At 39.7% G+C, this 16,893-nt stretch overlaps 2 protein-coding genes across 12 annotated transcripts in view; one reads left to right on the top strand and one right to left on the bottom strand.

The window, feature by feature from the left end:
- The window catches only part of vav2 (vav 2 guanine nucleotide exchange factor), a 225,641-nt gene that overhangs the window by 74,798 nt on the left and 133,950 nt on the right, over window positions 1-16,893 (bottom strand). The gene's annotated exons all lie outside the window — the stretch shown is intronic.
- The window catches only part of LOC306836534 (uncharacterized protein), a 159,519-nt gene continuing 144,147 nt past the window's right edge, over window positions 1,522-16,893 (top strand). For all 3 annotated transcript variants that reach the window (XM_079363692.1, XM_079363684.1, XM_079363690.1), the window contains exon 1: window positions 1,522-1,528. The gene's annotated coding sequence lies outside the window, so the exon portion shown is untranslated. The remainder of the gene's footprint in view (window positions 1,529-16,893) is intronic.

Here is a 16,893-nt window from a genome sequence, read left to right as displayed (position 1 = left end):
TGAATGCAAAACAGAAGATTGACGGGAGTAGAAACCAATGTGCTTGAGTTTAAAGTCAAAACAACTAAACATATACCAGGGTCTTGATATTGTTGACTGCACTGTGATCATTACAAGTTGCCATGGATTCTTTCTCTTTGTGTGCAGCATTTCGTTTCCCCATAAACCGAGCTTAATCGTTTGGTTAAAAGGTTGACAGATATGCTGCCTGAATTACTCGGCATTATTACCACTGAGTAAATCTACAATTGAGCTGCCTCAGCCAAGCAGCATTAATAACCCCAATAAGATTAGCACAACAATATAGCACAGAAAGATGCTGCTTCACTCAGCAGCAGCAGCAGCAATAACTGATCGCTTATGATGGTTTTGCTTACAGCTCATTTGTTGCACAGCCAGTTCATCCATAATAAATGAAGAGGAGATGTGTTGGGAGTGTCACAGCAGTGTTTGGGCTCCAGGCTGAGGGGGGGGGGGGGGGGGGGGGGGTGTTTGGAAGTGAGGAGGAAGTTGGAGGAACTAGCAGGTATCTGGTGACTCAGCAGCAGCCAAGCAAAGCTCCCTTTACTGATGAGCACTGAATAAAGATCTCTACATGACAAGTGTTGAGATAAAATCAGTTTTAGCTGGTTTGGGCTGTGACATATAACTGATTCATAAGACATTTTTGCATATTTATTGAGAAAAATGCTAAATTTCTGCTGGTTCATTGCTCTAAAATGAGAGAATTTTCAGCCAACATGCCGCTTGTGGTCAAAGCAATTTACATTGTGCAGAATAGAAGTTTGATATGATATATTTTAACACACACATTTTTCATCGACAAGCACTATTTACACTCAAGTGGACAAGATCAGCAAAGACAAAACTTTCTCTTCATGTTCCTCCAAAATCAAGGGAAAACTTCAAGTTGTTATAAAACTTCACTGTGGTGAATTTTTTCAAAATGTTTGCATAAATTCAATAACTACTCACAGACTTTGAAGGGCACAAAAAGATAATGTATTTGACAATGACTGTCTACATTGGGATTCAAGATCAATGAAAGAAGTGTGTATTTGCTTGTCCCCCCTTCTCAAACGTCAAAAGCTCTCCCTAAAGATTCTTGAGGTGAGAGTTCAACTGAATGTTTATAAAAAAATGGGATGTGATAGATGTGTTGCTCAAGTCTTAAGGGTTCAGTCAGAGAGGTGAGTACATAAACCCATCTACCCTCCCTCACATTAGACTCTGACTCTTAATCACATCCTGCAGGCTCACAGTTTCTGACCTGCCTGGAGGGTGATGGCAGCACGACAACTTTGCAATGAGCAAACCATGGAGGATGCCTGCCTTTACACATGTTTGAACAAAACAGCTGTTTAGGGACATGGTGGCAGCTGACAAAACAGTGTGATCTAGTGATGAAGAACAGCTCCTCCCCCCTTCATAAGATGGCTTCTAAAGCCATGCTGAGCTGATGCCTTTCGTGAAAACAAAGGCTGAGCATGAGGATGAAATGATCACACAATGAGCTGAAAATACAACTGTGATTGTAAGTGAGAGCCGAGGCGAAACTTGGAAAAACAAAAGAGCTAAAATTCATCTGCAGGGCACATTTTCACGAAAAAAGCATAACGCAGGGTGAGGGTGATCAATTCAGGGGCATCTTTGGTGTCTGGCTGCAGGTTACCATGCAGAAAACAACACAAGAGCCAACATCAGACGTGCAATCTGTCCACTGTTGCTCGTCCAAAATCCGTGCAGGTCAATTTTTCCACTATTACTCATGATTTCACCACACTGCTGAGAAAAATCACAACCTCACTCAAAGAAAATAATTATAGACAAGGAAATGAGAAAATGTGTATGGGTGCAATTTAGAGCGTTTCTGTCTTTCTGTGTGTTTTGTTTGGCTTCATTATTCACCTCTTCCCAAACATGTGTTTGACATGTCCATGCAAGAATGACTGAGCCTCCTGCTGAGATGAATATTTCCCAAGCGTCATGCCATATTTCATCAGGCGTCTTTAAGCATCCAAACTATTGGGCCGTCATTGACATTTTAATCAGTAATATCATGCTATACAGGTGATAGACTTTGCCATTATAAATGATGGTTTCATGGCATTCTTGGTTAGGTTGATTGTCAATTCTTCAAAAGGTGTAAGAGAACTTGTAAGAGGCAATTTTGTGCAGTAAAATAAAGTGCATCATTAAGTGTAAATCAAAGGCACCATTTGGGCAGCTTGAGTCCACATTGCATTTCTGGCTTGAGTGGATAATAGTTTTAAGAGGATATTCTGGATCTGTGAAAACATCTGCATCAGGGCTGCACAATAAAACACAATTTTATTCTAATCGCAATATGAGCATTTGGAAGAAAAGGGATTGCAAAACACTATATCAATTTAAAAAAAACAAACTGGCAATGTACTCTCACTCACCATGTATACATTGAACCTGATGAATGGAGACCTGTGTATTATAGCCATGCTCTCACACAATTTTGATAGTCAGGTGAAGCTCATGCTAACACACAGCTATCCTTTTGATGTTTTTTGGTGTCAAGAGATATAGGTTTCAAATAGCTATAAATGAATGCCAAGATGTATTCTTAGACATTGTTTTATTAATTCTATTCCATATCATTATCGTAATGTTTGAGATATCTAACATTGTCTAAGCCTAAGATATTAGTAGACAGAAAGTCCAGCTGTGATTCTAAAGTAAATACTCCTTTCTGAGCAGTCATGACTGATTTGTTTCTGTGTCATGTAAACTACGAGAAAGTCTAAATCAAGTTTCCTTTTTTCGCCTACCTGCCACTGTGAATATTGGATTCAAAAATCTAACCGTCACTCTTTTTTTTTTTACCTGCCACTTCATTACCAGCAGCAAAAAAAAACAAAACAAAATGTAACGCTGATAATATAAAATAGGATCACAGTAGTTAAATAATGTACTATTGTATGGAGCAACTATTAAAGAAAATACTGAAATGTTTTTTTTCTCACTTATAAATCAGGAAAAACCCTGTGTGTTGTCACAAAGCAATCTTACTTTTATTTATCTGCCCACTGTGACGGGTAGGTTGAGCAAATCACCCGCCACTGCAAAAAAAACAACCGTATTTGGCGTGGGACGGCTGCTAATTTCCAACCCTGGTCTAAAATAGATTGTGTAAGGGTGAAGATTAAGGTGCTCATTACTTCTTTGACAATCGAAGAGCAGCTTAATTCCTTGCTCTGTTACTTATTTAAAAAGTGAGAGTTAGCACAAACCTTTTCTTGACCCTTTAAATCACAGCTCTGCACCACAGGATTACATTTCACATCTGTGGTTTGAATGCACTTTAAAGCTTGCATAATGTATCTTAAAGTTCAATGCTGGGTTAACAATCATATTCTACATTCACTGCTGAGTCAACTATCTACTGGCCCTCACAAGGAGGGGGAAGCAAAGAGAGAAGTTGTTTTTTTTAACTCAGAACAAATTTCGCAGATCAAGCAAAGGCAGCATAAAATAAGATCATGCAGAGCTGGAAGCTGAAGGCAAAAGAAACATTAACTGCTAACCACAATTTTCCAAATGTGTCATTACATAAACACGGGCAGGTACAACATGTGCTTGTGCATATGTGTTTGGAGTATATGTACACATCTAACTTCATGTACAGCATTATTATTGTGTATGCATGAATAATGTGATATTGCATCAAAAGAATGGGCTTGCAATAAGCGATAATTAGTTCTGCCTGTTTGTTGAATGAGGAATGATAAGGTCAGGCTCCAGTTATACTTTGTCTTGCTCCAATCTCAACAACAAACAGCTGCAGCCAATCCATTAGTCATAACACAGACACTGGCCCTTCACTTCTCAGCTGCGGAGGACAAACACAGCAAGAAAACCCGCTGTAACCACAAGCATAAAAAAACATTATGAAGTGGCTTCCTTCCCAGCTGACATCAAGTATGCAGAAGTCGAGTATTATGAAAAAGCATTGTAATAATGATAAATAAGCAGGAGGGAGAAAATAACATTTCGACACTTAGGGTACACAACTAATTTAGTTTTAACTTTAGAAACAAGCTGAATGTTTGCAAAATGAGGAGCTGACTCTCATAAAACATAAAACAGCCTTTTTTTTTTAAAAACAATCTCTAGGTTAACATCTAACATTTAAAGGCTTCAAATGATTTTTTTGTAAACATTATCACCCCAGGAGATAGATATAAAGATCAACAGGATCAAATTACTAAGTTTAATTTAAAAAACAAGTGCTCTTTTTATGCACTGCAGGTTTGCACTGGGGGTTGGGGGGATTGCAATTTCATCTGTGCTGTATGTTTAACATGGAGCATATTTGACAAATAAAGAACCTTGAACCTTGAAAACAAAAAAAAGTTTCCTTTTTTTCTGAATTTTTAAGACATCAGGTTTGGTTCAGTATAGTTTGTGCAGACAGTTTGGAGTCCGATTGCCAAAAGAGTGTCTGTGAAAATAAACCGAGGGCATTAGGTTGTGCGATATTTATTTACCACATTACCAATTCTTTTACAAATGATGAAGGAACTGTATAGATATTTTTTGTGATAGTAATAATAATAAGGTTAGCTTTATGTAAGAGCAGAAAACTTCACAAATTAAATCAAACACAAAGTATACAGTCATGCAGGAAGCAGAGGTTCAATATAAAAGGACAATCATCATGCAGGCTCTGTCCTTTTCAAATGAGGGCTATAATGAACAAATTGGCAGGTGCCTCCATTTTTCGATTGTTTCAGTAGTTCAATGTGGTCGTACAACTATCACAATGGTTGCCGATCTCTCTGCTCCAGTGTCGACATTCGAAATGATCCGCGACGCAAAGCTGCTCAAAGCGTGCGGTGACACAAGGGTTTAAGGCTTTGGAGCAGGTCGTGGTGATAAGGACAAACTGGGGATCACGGGAGGAAACTGGATTTCCCATTGATGTGTTAGGGCTGGACTGATGAGGCTAATACTTCCTCATAGTCCTTATCAGACACAGGCACCTGAGTCTGTGTGTGTGTGTGTGTGTGTGTGTGTGTGTGTGTGTGTGTGTGTGCGTGCGTGTGTGTGTGTGTGTGCGTGTGCGTGTGACATGATGGTCCAGTACATGTCAGTCTATCAGAGAGCACTGAGAGAATGAATGGGATTAGACCAACATGCGTAATCCAGCTGGCCTGTGGGACGGAGGTCTGCACACACCCCTCTGCTGGAGGAGATAAAGCTGCTTGTGGGGGGGGGGAGCAAACATCTGAAGCTTCTTATTTTCTGCACAATGTCAGTTTCATCTCTGTGGGGAGTACTTGAGGAAAAAAAATGAATGATGTCATCTGGGGGGGGGGTCTAGGTTTTTGGACAAGGAAGGTGCTTTTTTAAATTCAACCCAGGAGATTGAATGATATAGCACAGAGAGGACAATGATGCAGACTTTGGCACCTTTTTAATCAGGCTCTTATTGGTCTATTTATTCAAAAAAGGTGCAAGACCAAACTCTTGAAGTACCTCTTTAAATGACTTCGTCAAGAGTAATATATGATAATAATTATGTTGTAAAATCTAATAGCTGATTGAAGAGCTGAGGATATAAAGTTTGTGGAAAAGAGAGCGGGGTAGACTTACATTGAAGGATAGAGGCCAGGTCCCAAATCGACTGATGCATTGAGACCTGCAGCCTTGGTGCAAAGGGCTCCCGTTCCATTGACCGAGCTAAACCAGAGCCCCTACTGGACTTTTCTACAAAGATACATTTCTACCTCACTATTAAGGTTTTCCCATTTTTTTTAACCACACCTTTTAAATCTCAGTTTGCTTTTGTTTTTTTGGGGGGTTTTTTGTGATGACGTACCAAATATTACAGAACCTTCCGAAAAACAATGATCATCAGTCTTTTGTTATCTTAAAGTGAGCAAGAGAGACCTGCGAAGCTCCACTCAAACTCAAAGGTTAGCAGATAACGCATTTCATTATGACATATTGCACGGCCCTTGGCAATGAATGTTTATAGCAGTTCAGCCTGGTCTGACGGACCCTGAATCTTCTCCCAGAGAGCAAAGACAACTGCACAAATGGATAATCTTGGCTTTTTAAACACTTTCAACCTCAGACTTTTGCTTTTCATGTCCAATAAATTAACAATTTTCTGAATATGGTGACGATAAATATTCTATTCCATGGATAATCTTAATCAATACATGTCATCCTTTAACTCTTCTGTATTTGTTACCGTGTTTATAACCCCTCCTGAAATGCAGTTTGCTGTCTCAGTGTGAAATATATTTGATCTTGGCTGCATCTCCTGAGAGACCATTAAACCCTATTTACTGCATGGACGGAAGAACATGTGAGTGTGCACATGGAGAAACATGTGGAGATGCATGTTTTTACGTCTGCACAGCCATGTTTTGTTCTACATCAACTCACAGAATCAATCACACACATGCAAACATACTGCACACGTGCATCCATGCATGCATGCTCATCCACACACAAGGGCTGACATGATTAATTCAATATTGCACGGGTAAGACTATCCAAATCTACGGGGTATTTCTTTCAATAATCTCTTTAATCATTTTCTAATAAGCAAAATCACATTAACTGACATAATTCCAAACACCAGACTGTATCATATTCATACACTTGCCTGGCTCCGGCGCTCATGCACAACTACACTCCAAAATATAAATACCCCTCCAGAGTGGAGAGCTTATTGGTGTCTTCTTTCAGACACAAGTCGACAGCTTTGCCTCGTCTGACTTTAAGTCCTGCACCCCCTGGTCTTTGGAGAAGTAGTTTTTCTGGAAGACGAATTCAACAGCGACCCATTGGTGCTTTATATTCCAACTGGCTGCAGCTGAGCACAGAGATACACATGATCTTTCTCCCCCTCCCTTCCCCTCTCCTTCCCTTCAACTCTGCCAAGTCTCTCTTCTCTCTCAAGCCCTTATCACACACTACAGTGTTTACCCGTCGGGAGGGACGCATTTAGCAACTGCTACCTTTATATTCACCTCGTAGAAAGTCAAGTGGGAGGTATCCGTATCCACTTCAGGGAGGGGATAAGCTGGAAACGCTGGCATCTAAAACATTTTCAAAGAAGAAATTCCTTGCTCCTTCAAAGTAAATCTTGACACTGCAACAATGCAGCTTTGCTTCTAGTTGTGTATGCATGGGGGGGGAGAACATGGTTAATGCCAATTTCCCTTTCACTTGCTTTCACCTGACACAACAACTTCACCAATCATGCCCTATAAAAGATTTGTAAGGCATCGTCAAACATGTGCTCAGTGGACGGGGGGAAAAAAACGAGCATGCCAGTGAGAAAAAGAGAGAAAGTTAGGGTAAATTCAGTGTGATTGATACCTTAAGTCAATATGTGACAGAAGCTTAGTGGCCACTACCTAGAGGGCTTCCCCGATTGGCCAGGAGTATGTTTCCATGGGAGCAGTGAAAGTGACAACTGAACAAAGGGCTTCCATTAGAGGCCCTGTCCCCTCCGCCCAGCCTCTATTAAGACCTGTCTGTGGGACACCTAAAGCTGCTGACAGATGAAGAGAAGCACGAGGCAATGGGGAGCAATCTACACGATCTAGACAGACCGCCTTCACTGCTGCAACCAAAGGTCTAAATATTATTAAAGCAAAAAAAGGAAACACATACAGTGGCAGGAATGAATGACATGGGATTGTGTAAAGAGCAGACTGATTTATTAGAGGACATATTTCGGCCAGTGACTAAAACATCAGTATCTGTTTATGTTCATCGATGTGCATCGATATGTGAACTTGTTTTGTACATCTTTTAGTTTGTTAAGCACGGAGTGACTTGATGAATGTTTTCTACACAGCCTGTTCAAGGTGTGAATGTTTCCCAGCTCAGTGTCTGTGCAAGAGGTATTAAGACATTAAAGTGAGGCCATGTTAGATCACTGTTGTGCTGTTTACATAGAAGTGGTAATATGTATTTTTTAATAACTTATATGTTATAGTAAAGCACCAGAAAGACTCAAAAGCAGCATCCTGGTTCAAATGATATCATTGTGCAGGAAATGCAGAACCCTGCCCTTGAAAGAACCGAGTTACACTCCCCCTTCCTGTTGACTCGCAAACTGAGAAAGCAACACGACAACGCTCTTTAACTCAGTCGAAAATTCTGACGCAGCAGAATCTTGGTAATAAATAAAATATGAGAAAGACAGACTAATTACAAAACTTTCAGCACTTGTATGCCTTGTGTTCTCTCTCTCTCTCTCTCTCGACCGGATTCCACCCCCTCACCTGCTCAATACCTGAGTGAAATCTGTGCTCAGGGCGGAGGGGTAATTCAAGCAGCCAGGTACGAAAGATGGAGGCATACACACCCTGGTCAGCAAGGTGGCGAGGAGCTCATGTTTCCCATGTTTTTTTACGTTTCTCCCTGTAGATCTGTCTTTTTGTTTCTTTACATTAATTTGTTTGCTTTAGTTTAGTGCTGAGAGCGACGACCTGCAGCAGCAAATGATACAACCATTAATGCTAAGCAGACATTACCATGAACAAGAATTGGGTTCAAATATGATAGTCATTTTATTTAAGTTATTTGTTGAGGATAGTATTATTCTGAGGCTTCACTTGATTTATTATAAAATACTGAAACAACTACGTTTTATTTAAGTCTCTGTGTGATTTAACTCAAAATATGTTGATAAAAAAACAGGATTTGTCTACATATTGATATTAATCACGTCAGTCAGAACTTAGTACATTGATAAACATTTTATCAGTGAAATGCAAACTCTCAAACCAGACTGCTCCAAAAACAGATGGCTGCCTTTTTCAATCAAAACTAGTGGGGCACATTTCATGAACCCTGATCACTCATAAATTGGAAGCTCTTTCATTGGAACTTAATTATCATGAATTATGCTGTATTACTCAACGGAGAACATAATCATAATCCTCCAGACTTTAATGACTTTGCAGAAGAGGGGACTAAAAAGGAGGATTTCAGCAGTGTTGAAGTGAGAAAAAAATCATTTGTTGGGGGGGGGCTTATATTAAGTACTAAGCTAATGCCAATTACAGTCTTACAAAGAGCTGATAAATGAAAAAAAAAAAAAAAAGATGAGGTCATGAGCCCATGAACACCATCGCAAATCAATGAGAGAGAGAGGGGGGGGGGGGGGTTAAAAGGGAGGGATTTGGTTTACAAATTGGCAAAAAACAAGACAATTAAGCAAAACAAGACGCCATTAAAACGAGTCAAAGAGAGCTGTGGAAAACCAAGTCTGTGTATAGTTTTAGCTAATAATAGCCTCTAATTACTGGATAGACAAGCCAAGATCTTCATAACAACATTTAGACCATTTGAATGTACTGTATGTAAGTGAAAGAAAAAATCTCTTAAGTGTGTTTAGATTTAGTTATGGCACATTAAATTACAGATTTATGTTGACATTTTGTGCATCCACAAATATGTCAAACAAAGAGTCCACAAACACTACAATCGCCTGGAATTTAAGCGGCAGGCAAATCATGAATAAGACCTGCTGTTTGCAAGGAAACCACATTAAACTAAATGAAAAGACAGATTGAATATTTAGACTGGCTTAACGCAGCTCAGGGCCTCCTCTCATATTCACACAAATAATCTCCTTTACCTCAGCTTTGCATTATTCATGAGATCAGAGGTTCTGCGACACTGCAACGACTCATAATACAATGTGTCTGCCTCCTACCATTGCACTCTACATACGGCTGCATATGAGAGGTGAGGGTTGCGTGCACCTCCATTGTGTGATTTTCTATAGGTCACTGGTGGATGAATTCCTCACATATGAAAGCGTATGTGTAAAAGCCCCATACATCCCCATTGTAACAGGATCAACATGAACTGTCCATAAGTATGAAGAATGTGTCAGTCACAGTCAGGCCCTGTTCCAGCCTCTGGGCACAGGAATATGAGCAGAGTAATGGATCCTATCCTCCTCGGAGCCGTTTCATTCTCAGAAAAACGCAAACTGAGGAGCCATCAGAGGGGAAGTAAATGACATAGAGTAGCAGGATGATACCTTGGGGATACATGTGCATCTTATAGATGGCACAGTTCTGAAGTTGTGGAGATATAAAACTATATACAGCATATAAAAAGTGGGCACAGCCTGTTGGTTTCAACTGGAAGGCAATTTGAAAATGCCTTTAACCTGCAGGCTTTCAACAGGCCAGCAGGGGGAGTGGGGAAAATAAAACTGATCAAACATCTACTAGTAAACAGAAATCTCAGTTGTTTTACTTCATAAACAAATCCTTTAACGTTTATGCTTAAATTGTTAGTTACATGGTGTATTATTTAATACATTAGGATGTTCTCTTTGTCAATTATAGTTATAGTTCTTTTTTTATTTAAAGATAGATACAATTACAGTGGCAAGATGTTACCACAGTAACCTGTCCATCCTGTCCAAGTACAGTATGGTCACTCACAGCATGCCTAAAAAAACAACAACATTATGACAACCACAATACAAGAGGCTTCAAAACTGAAGTCCACAACCAATAAAAGTGTCTGCAAAAAAAACTTTGTGACAACCATTAAAAAAGCGACGTTCCTCTCAAGAGGGATTTTTTTTTTTTTCTTGGAAAAATCGGGAACATTAATGAGCAGGCATACACAAACCTAGGATCTAATGATAAAATAAGGCACATTTTGTAACATTAACAGACACATAAACAGACAGGGAATTTATGACACTAATGAAACACTAACAATCCTCACTTATAGTACTAATGTACACACAAACTTCGTAGTGCCTCATTGGCTTTGGACAGGGAAAAAAAAAATCCCAGTAAATATTATGAAAATAATATTGTTATATTTTTTTATTGGGCCTGAATATTGTTCCATCACTGGACATGCGGATATATTCCAAACAAATATATGTGGAGGAGAGTAAAATAATAAAACCCTGAATAATTAGCGTTCTCTTTGTAGTGACTGTATGGTTCGGTTAGGTTAAAGATTATATTTGAATCATCACAGCTATATTGAGAAAAGACTCAAGGGAATAAATTAACACCAAAAGTCAGATTTCTGACGTGTGTGGGTTTTATAGGACCCACTGTATGTGTGAGAGCGAATGTGTTTCCATCTGTGCCTACAGATGGGCATGCTCACATGTTGTGCATCACTACTGTATACTTGTGCATGTTCATATAAGCATACAAACGCATGACGAGATGAACAAATGCTTTTAAACTGATGCATGGGTAGCAGTCATTGTGTTTTAGAATAGGAAGGAATTTGATGAGTAAGTAAGTTAGGTCAGAATACAGTAAGTGTGGCAAGTGTGGATACATGCGGCTAATGTAAATGTTCATTATGTACATAGTGAAGCAGGTGGTATTGTTTCACCCAAACATCCAAGAGACAAAGAAGATTGAATCGTAGAGCTACAGCACAGAGAGAGGGAGTCACATCTTTCCTTCAAGTCTAACACATGCCTCGCAGAGAGGCGAGAAAGTTGGAAAGTGTGAAATGAGCCGGAGGTATATGGAGAAGGGGGAAGATATGTCAAGTCTGACTTTATCTGTAAAACTGATAGAGTGGCGTGACGTACTGCTGTGCACACAGTATGCATATCTGTAAGGCATTCATCTGAATGTGCTGTACTTGGACAAAGCACTCGTACAACAGTATGTGCTCACGTTGTTATTGAACTCTTTGAGATATGTTGAAGAAGCCTGTATTTTTTTTTACCCCCCTGGAACCAATGATTCAGTTAAAAGGGTGTGTTCAAATTAAAGAGAAATTGCTGTTGAAAGGGAATTTTAAAAAGAATCTAATGTCAATAAAGCTATTCAAAGGTGATAATTACTGTTGTGCCATAACTGACACTTTACTTAATAAAGGGGAAGTTGTTGGAATTGAATAATGGCAATTAGAAAATATTTAAATTTGGATTAAAACAGAACAAATTCCCAGACTGCTTGAACTGCTTCATTAAATTCCCCTGGTATCAAAGGCACGTGTTACATCAGTCCTTGTTCACAGTGAAGCAATGACTGTATTTGTGACCTGACAGGAAACCTTCACGCCCTTTATACGCCATGAAAGGAATGAAAAAAAAGAGTGAAAGGCAGTGACTACTGTTTCACAACAGGGGGGATTCACAGCGTGCGACTGACACCAAATGTGTGATGTGTGTGTGTGTGTGTGTGTGTGTGTGTGTGTGTGTGTGTGTGTGTGAGTGTGTATGTATGGAGGGGATGTTAAACATGGGCGGTGCCAGGGTGGGGTTACGTGGGATTAAGGATGTTTTTAGCAAAAAAGTCTTTATCGTTCATCATTGCGTACATTTTTTCTGTATTAAACCGGAGCATAAACTGTAAGAATCAATTTGCTAAAAAAAAAAGAGAAAAAGAAAGAAGAAAGACACATGGCCCTTAATCTCCCAGATACAGCATTTTTACAAAACAAAGAAATATCAGCATTCATTTTCTTTGGTGTATCTCGAGCTCTCTGATAATTAATCACAATTTGATGCCCCAGACTTACTGACTTCAGGTACAAAGACCCCCAATCTTTCCTGATTCTGGCTCTGCCTCCTGTTGCTCAGGGTTACAGAAAGGTTACCAGGTCGCTCTGTATTACCAGAAGCACTGAACTGACAGACAGATCTTCACACATGTGCAGTACATCAAAAACATCTAAGGGGTTGTTGGTGGGGGTTGGGTACTAATGTCAAATCCTAAAGACTTAAGCTGTCAAATGGGGGAAATAAAAAAAACAAAAAACATTCACACCATATCCCGAGTCAGAAATGTAGGGGGGGACCCTGCACTTGTTTGAAATAAAATAGAATAAACCAAAACAGCTGCATAAAATGATCAAGGGAATAAACATCCAATAGTTTGACACATGAAACGTGTAAAGCCACAACAAGGGGATGTTTATGTTGAATGCTGTTCTGCTGATATAGTGTAAAAGCATCCAACAGTTCAAAGTGATGGGAACAGCGGGTGAGAGCAGGAGAATGGAGAAAAAACACAAAGTGTCACTACCTTGAATTTCAGCCAAAACGCATGCAGTTGCATAAAATAAAACAGACGACAGGAGCAGGAGGGGGTGCAGTGTGTTTTTCAGTAGGTTCGATTAAGGCCATTTGGATTACATGTTGAGAGAACACCTTTGGGTTCAGAATCAGCTCACAGCACCCCGAACTCACAGAGGCAGGTTGGATGTGTGGGAGAGTATGTTAAAAGGTGGGAGGAGGTGCTATTCTTGGGGATGATTATGTCAGTTCAGATCTGACAGCTCAAAGCCTGACTTCAAAAAGACTCATTCCTTATTAATGTCTTTTGTGAAGGGAGACAATGCATTTCTGGTGCGCCGGGGGTGGGGGGACCAAGTACATTCTATGTATGAGTGGGTGGTGCATGTGTAGGCTATGAATGTGTGTTTACAGCCTCAATGCATGCATAAGTGACAGATCAAAAGAGAGCAACAAATCCCGAAGATAATAAATTGGGTCCTCTTGTGTGCTGCCACTCCATATGATGTCCTACAGAAACAGAAAGATGCCTCCCGTGGCTGTGACTTCATGAACCGTGAAGGAACGGCACATCAAACTGGGCGACAAGAGCAGAGAGGGTGTCATGTCACATTGGACAGAGGGGAGTTCCTTTCCTCTTAACCTTTGATGATGGCCAGACACATCAGCAGTCTGTATGGTGTTTCACTTGTAAAAAAAAAAAAAAAACCCACACCCCACATACTTTTTCTTTAATCCTACCCCCTGCTTCTCGCTGCATATTTTCACATCCCCTGACTCTAAAAACACTGTTAACAGCCTGTGCGACAGCGAGAGAGCGTCAGAGTGTGGGAAGTGTGTGCTGGATGTGTGATGTGGTTTGAGCTCCAGGCGACGCCAACCAAACTGAGCTCGTCAGCCAATGTGAACAGACACAGAAAGAAGAATAATACATGCTGATGAGAGGGGGTGGGTGGGCAGAGAGGTTGGGAATAGGTTTGAAAATTAGGTGGCCATCATTGACTGGTGAATAATTCTCTCTCATGAAGCTGGTTAATGCCTCTGCCAGAAAACACTGTGGCACTTTGTTGCAGCCACTGTTGGGGCTCACATCTCGTCCTACCTTTGTTTCCCTCTCAATTATTCAAAATCCTTTAATCAGTTTAATTTTAAAGTAGCTGCATTCCCAGTTGCAAGCAAATACGTTTTCCACTCAAGGTCCACTTGAGGTTGAGTCCAGAAACAAAGGAATCCTTCTTAGAGCTCATATTAACATGACCATTATTATTATTATTATTATTATCTATACCAGGATTAAACACATCTGCATCATTGTAAGCTGCTGTATAGACAGTTCACTTCATTATTGGTTAAAATTGTACATAATGTTTTGAAAACTCATCCGTTTGAGGGACTCACATGAGGGCTAAAAGTTTTGCATCGTAAGGGTTAAAAGGGGGCGTGGCTAAACTGGCTGACAGGTGGACATATTGTAGCCACTTATCAATGTTTCACTTGAGCCAATTCTGACCTGCCATAAACTGTCAGCTTTTTAACTGTTTTGAATATGCAAGTTAGATGACGAGCCATTGTTAAAAAAACAACATATTCATTCTCTTCTCTCTTCTCCCCTGCTTCTCCACAGGAAGTCGTGTAAAGTTGGAATTCCAAACATGGCGACCACTTACAGTAACAAGGCCTCTTCAGAGAACAGTGTTGATGTCACTGAAAATAAATCCATGTTGTATTATAGTCCATGAGACATGCACATTAACATGACCCCTGAATTATAACGGCATCACACAAAGACAGGTTAGATCTGACCTACCGGTACTAAAGATTCCATTGTGAAGGGAGCTGCAGTTCATTACTCATCAATCAAAAAATGTAGAACACACGTTACACATTTGCTGATGAAATGCACTGTTGCTTCTGTTTTGGGTATGACTGATTACTTTACTGATCTTTACTTGAATGTGGCTGAGGAGTATCCACTGAAAAGATAATTGTCTCCTTTTAAACTTTCCTAAGTACATGTCGGTGTGCACTTTGCTTAGGATAATGTAACTAATACACTATCTGTCTGTAGGCTTTCAATCACTAAGAATTTGTCACACTTGTATCTGGTTTGGTTTTAATTGATTGATAACTGATCGATAACCACATCTACTCCTTACAGATGCTTAAAACATTGCCATATTAAAGTTGACTTACACAGTGACTGCAAAGCTGAATAACTATAATAAGATGTCGGATAATTCCTCATATATTGTTCCAGTTTAAATGTGTTAAACACTTTTCAGTATTTTTAGTTACAAGGCAAGAATTTTTCATTTAAAATGAACTTTGCTGCGACAGAAAAAAAAAAAAAAAAAGCATGCAGCGTCTCTCAGCCACCATGTATTTGATCCATGTTTGCTCTGGAGCAGAACTCAGGGAAGTGGAGATGTTGTATCAAGGGAATGTTTTCAGACGCAGACAGCGAGGCTGAGCAGTGTGGTTAAACAAGTGCAGGAATCTGAGGCTTCTTACGGCTTCTGTGGCGGCAACACAAACACTCGCTATGGTTAGGAGGGAGCTTGCTTAACAGGATGTGGGAAGCTTTTCTTTTTGGTGTTTCCACCTCTTTCTGTATGTGTTCACTCGAGCTTGTGTGACAGTATGTCTACTGGCTGAATTTCCATAATATGAGCACGAGTGTGTGTGTGTGTGTGTGTGTGTGTGTGTGTGTGTGTGTGTGTGTGTTTGAGGCTGAGAGAAGAAAACCTTTCTAAAGGGATTCACCACAGACTGACTGTCAGTCTCTGATGGGTGGGGCCCACTAGAAGGAGGAGACACATTTTGTCTTTAGCGTTTACTAAAAACAACATTTGTGTTTTAAACCAGATTATGGGAAACTGGTACCGGAAAAGACAGACAGGCATAAATCTCCTGAGGATGATCATCATGTCTCAACCACTTACAGACTCCACCCAAGACGAAACGTTTTGTAAAGTACAATACTCTACTCGCTGTAGTGTTATTTTTGAATGATATAAATCACTGTAGATTGGGATTAGTTTAAATAGGATTGGAATCCATGCATCGTCTGTCAGCAGACTACAATCCCATTGCATGGACACCTATATACTACAGGTCCTGCAGACAGCATTGTTGTGTCATGGAATAAAGCTGAACACATTACAAAAGTCCATGTTATTTAAACAAAAGACAAATCAATTCTTCATACATTCTGTGCTGCAGCCAGTTGTGGGTGGTCATTTATTCTGTGTATGATCAATAAATACTGTATAATAAATCTTAGTAGTGAGTGCTTCAATGTACAATAAACACCCTCTTCCCTGTCAATGAATGATTGATGAGAAAGTATTATTATCCTAACAAAGCACAAGCGTTTCAGATTCTTATCACGTGCCTTCATCTGTGTCACACAAACAGAATTATCCACAGTTTCCTTAATTTGTACTCCTAAAGCTAAACAGTAAAATCATGTGTTACTTAATACTGTTTTTGAGGGTCTCCACACTTGGTCGGGACACTTCAGCATACTCATTACTTTGGATGCCTCTTTCTAAATATCCCTTAAACATTAGACTCATTGTGTGACAAGTATCCTTGACAACATTTTGCAGTGCTGTATTCATATTTTCAGCTATTAAAAGTTGATCTTACTGCAAAAATGCATGAAATGATTGTATTTCCTTCTGACATATTTACAACTAAATGTTCACATATTTAACACTTCAAAATTATAGATTTTCCAATGCAGGCTTTTATTAAAACCTTAAAATTAAACTGAGATGCATCAACCAGGGCAATGCATATAACCACACGTAGCACAGTCACATGGACCAGAGGCCAGCTGCGCTCATAATGCT

This window comes from Symphodus melops (assembly GCF_947650265.1).
Source record: "Symphodus melops genome assembly, chromosome: 16".
NCBI lineage: Eukaryota > Metazoa > Chordata > Actinopteri > Labriformes > Labridae > Symphodus > Symphodus melops.
The sequence above is the reverse complement of the archived record's forward strand: the minus strand, read 5'-3'. Positions and strand labels throughout refer to the sequence as shown.